The sequence below is a fragment of the Pinus tabuliformis genome, chromosome 9 (genome assembly GCF_031772625.1).
Source record: "Pinus tabuliformis cultivar Carrire ecotype Pingquan chromosome 9, CPIR1, whole genome shotgun sequence".
Classification (NCBI taxonomy): Eukaryota; Viridiplantae; Streptophyta; class Pinopsida; order Pinales; family Pinaceae; genus Pinus; species Pinus tabuliformis.
The window spans coordinates 1084032012-1084036492 of record NC_142307.1 but is presented as its reverse complement, the minus strand read 5'-3'; positions in this window follow the sequence as shown (position 1 = coordinate 1084036492).

The window sequence follows — 4481 nt, the reverse complement described above, 5'->3', positions numbered from 1 at the left end:
AAGAAGAACCCAGACCCCTTCAAGCTGATTTAGGGTTGGAGAGTATTGGACAACATATTCAAATATGAAAAATTAGGTGTGTATGTTATACCCTCTTTTGGAAACCCCTACAACTATGCAACAGCTATGTTATGTATATTATATGGGTTACCCAATAATACTAAGTTTTCCATAGAATGGATTCCTCTGATTGATGCCTATGTTAATTCCCACATCATGAATTGGCCCTCCATCCTATTTGATAACCTAGCCACCACCATTACCAAATATCGACAGAGAAGAGCCTCCTATTTAGGTAACCTCCCTCTGTTCTATTTTAGTGCCTACATTATGGATGCCATCTATTTTTTCATGACATTTCGAACCATGGGTTGGAAATGGACCTTATAGGAACCCTACCCAATCCATCTCAGTCGTAAACAAATATGGGAATCACATTATATACCTCACATCTATAATATATTTCATGTTGTTGTGTTTCCCCTACATCAAGTAATTTTCAATAAGAAAGCCCCCACGTTTTCCCAAGAAGCCACAACAAACTTGTTTACTGTCGGCAAATATTTCATTGAAGAACAGTTCACCTACATTAGGGTTTTTGGTAGCATAGTGAATCCGCATGTCCTTCCTTTATATTTTTTTGATAAATTATTAACAAGGGAGATTGCTTACCAAACCGTGGGAAAAGGCCTGACTAAAGTTCTCAAAGACGACAAGAACTCATTATGGCCCTCTTTCCCTATCAAGTGCGGTTCTTTTGCTTTAGAAAATTTTGTCCATTCTACTAAAGAGTTAGCACATATGGAAGCCCTGAGGCTTCATACATTGCCTAAGAGGAAATTTGATCTAGACAAAGTGGCATATAATGTCACTATTGGAGTAAAGCGCAAGCCACACAACCATCAGGATAACTATTTTGAAGGCTTGTTATAGCCGACCAAATCCTTCAAACAAGAGTTCCAATGGGCAAAGGCAAATCTGAAACCTGAATATTTTCAAAGCTTTCAGTAATTCAGAAATGAAAGGCTCAAAGTGATCCCAATGCATTTGTTAAAGCCTGAGAATAAGCCTACACCAAGTTTCAGTGTTAATAGTGAAGGCCCTAGTTCTCGAATAGATTCTCAGGTAAATATTGAGAAGACACCAAAAATAGGTAAACCCCAAGACATAGATAACACAGCTGAGTCCAGTGGGAAGTCAACTGAGAAACAAGTGATGAGCACCCCAACTATAGAAATTAGTTCAAAGGTCAAAGGTAGTAGTTTGGAGTAGGAGTGGGATCAGTTTAATCAGAAATTGTAAGGCACTCCCAAAGTGACAAATACCTAAGAAAGAGTGGAATATAAAACTCCTCTGCATGTTCATATGGATACAAAGCCCAAGTATATCGGTCAGTATTCCAAGCCTATGGAGGAACTTGCAAAAACATCCCAGCATACTGAAATTATCCCTGCTCTGCCCACATCATAAATTGTTTTGAAAGTAGCTGAAATACCTCCACTTGATGTGTTCTATAGCCCTCTCCACAAGGCTATAGTAAGAAGGAAGAGAAAAATGAAAAGGGTAGATACACCTGAATTCCCACCTAGAAACGAGCTGATGGACGTTGTTTGGAAGGACATTCCTTTCAATCCAGTCGAGAACTTCACTAGACTATCACAGTTCATAAGAGCATATGCATTGGCCATTATGGACAAGACTACTGAAGTCTCTACTTTGTTAAGGAAAAAGAGGAGAGGATTTCACAGCTCGAGCAGTAGCTCGAAGCAGAGAAAGGAAATGTAAATAGGTAAGCAGCTGAGCAACTTGCACAATTGCAGCAAGACGTGGAGGTCCTAAAAATAAGCCATGAAGCTAATATATCAGCCAAAAACATGTAACCACAAGAAGTGCAGCAAGCCATGGAAAGATACAAGGATGTTCCCACTACTGAGGAGTTTATTAAAGAGGCACTGGAATTAAATTCCCTTCTGGTGAAATAGCAAGAGTATTTCTACCAAAATATGTCACACATTACTCCCTATCTGAATAGTAGTGACTAGCTGACAGATAAGGCAATCGACTAGAGAACCGAGTTTAATGATTTAAACACTAGAATCTCTTAGTTCATTGAATGGCAGGAAATAGAAGACAGAAGGAAAGCCAACCCACCCAAGATTGAGGAAACTCATAAAGACATTCACTTCAAATATTAGGATGAGATAATCAAACAGGTCGGACTAGCAGTCACAAGGGCAGCCGGGGTATCAAATAATATCATTAAGGCAGTGAATCACACCCTGTTTTCCACCAACCTCATTAAAGAAGGAAATCTAAAAGAAATGCCCCATTTAAATGCTCTGTATAAAAGCTAGCAAGAAAAGGCGGAGACTGAAAGGGATGAAATTAAAAAATTGACCACGACCAACTGGGAATCGTATTGGTAGTATCTCGTCAAGCCACACAACCAAGTTATGACTCTCAATTGTTCCCTTCATACGACTCTGTTGATCTTGCCACCTCTCACCGATGCGATTTTCATAGTACAGCTCAGGACACATTTTGGGGCATCTCCTCAAATTTGACCAATGACCGATATATGTGATTTCAAGGACAAGTTGGTAGACAACAATTCATCCTCTTAGTTCTGTTCATTTAGCCTCTCTTTATTTTTGGAGTTAGTTACCTAGTTAGGAGGAAGGTTTTTTGAAACCTCCTTAAATTTTGTATAATCTATTTTTGCACATTAGTTAGAATAGTATTTATACCCTTATCACGCATTTAGAGAAGTGTTGAGAATTTTATCAAAAAATTTGCAAAGAATGCACTATCGTAAGTTTGTGAATGCTTTGGTAAAATTATGGAACATGATCGTTTCTTTTAGATATCAGACTACTTTCCTTTGTTGATGCACTATTGTATTCTTGGGAGACAATTTGATTTGAAGAAAGAAGTTGGTCTATGTCATTTGTCAAATGAGCAGGACTTCGCACATATGGTACTATTATCTTGTATGATTGATTATGTTTACATTTAATTAGTGGCAAAACTTTACTTTCATGAATTGTATGTGAGATTTATTGTTTTTGTTAAGCGTTAATTGCACTTTTGTATGATGCCTAGCTGAAATTGTGATTTTCATATATAACTCATCATATATGCGATATATTTTATAAATTTCTTTGACTAACTATTTAGTCAAAGAAATTATCTTTATATGTTATCATCTCTGTTTAATTGTGATTAGTCTTTATTATCACATGCTAAGTAGATATCTTTGTAGATCGCATACCACACAGGAATACCGAGGTTTATATTAGAATAAGTTAGTTAGAGAATTGCATCATATAATAAGTCATTTAGATTATCATTATTTTATTGCAAACACTCATGAACCACCCACTCTCATCTTAAAACCCACAATGGGAAACTAGTCCCATTATCCCCAGTCAGAGACACCACTTTAAATGGAAAAGGAGTTGTCTTAAGGTCCAGACCAGGTGGTTATCCCCCATGTTTCAGTAGCAAAATTCTGAGGCCACAACATTTTGGCGCTAGAAGGAGGGAATTCAACTGTGAATGGCATATAAACCTAAATATCATTCGAAAAGCATTCATAAGAGTCAAAACCCCTCCACCATTTCTACACCTTCTAGATCTCGTTCAGAATATCCTGATCATAAGTCTAAAGTTGTAGAAACATCTCCCTCATGTTCTAAAGTAGTAAGGAAACCACCCTCTCTAGATTACACTCCCGAGTCTCCCAAATTTCATTCTTTGATATATAAATTGGAACATATATCCATTTCTTCCCAAAAACTAGAGAGACACAAAGTTTCTAAAGAAAGTGTTACCTCCTTATTACAACAAACTGGTGTATTAACTAGACTGCAAAGTGAAAGGCTTGGGGTCACCCCTTTCAAGTTCCCCATCCCTCCACGATGTAGGAAAGTTACTTCATCAATATCTGAATCAGATACCAGTGATATCACATCACCATTCCATCCATTCACTTCCCCATTCACTTCTACTCAATCCATGACTTCTCAATTATCCACATCTCCAATTAGTACTACCATTAGTAGTACTAACCCAGTATTAATTTCTTCGCCATCTATACTTACTTTTAGATCTACCTTCCCATCTTCTCAGTCTCCAACTCAAGTTATGGCCAATCAACCTTGGACAAAAATTGGTGTTGTCCTAGTTGCAAATCCAAATGCAATACCAGCAAACCCAGAAAAATGGTTGCCTAAGTACAATCTTGACGATGCTCTCCCAATCAAAGAACATCTAAATAATTTTATGTTAGCCATGAATCTTAAAGGGGTCGCACATGAAGATGTTGTAATCAAATTGTTTCCTTATACTTTCCAAGGATCTGCTGGGACTTGGTATTTTTCCCTTCCATCGGGTTCAATTAGAGACTGGGATACTTTTCAAGAAGTATTTCTTGTAAAATTTCGCGACGATAGGACCATATCATCCTTGATCAATGATCT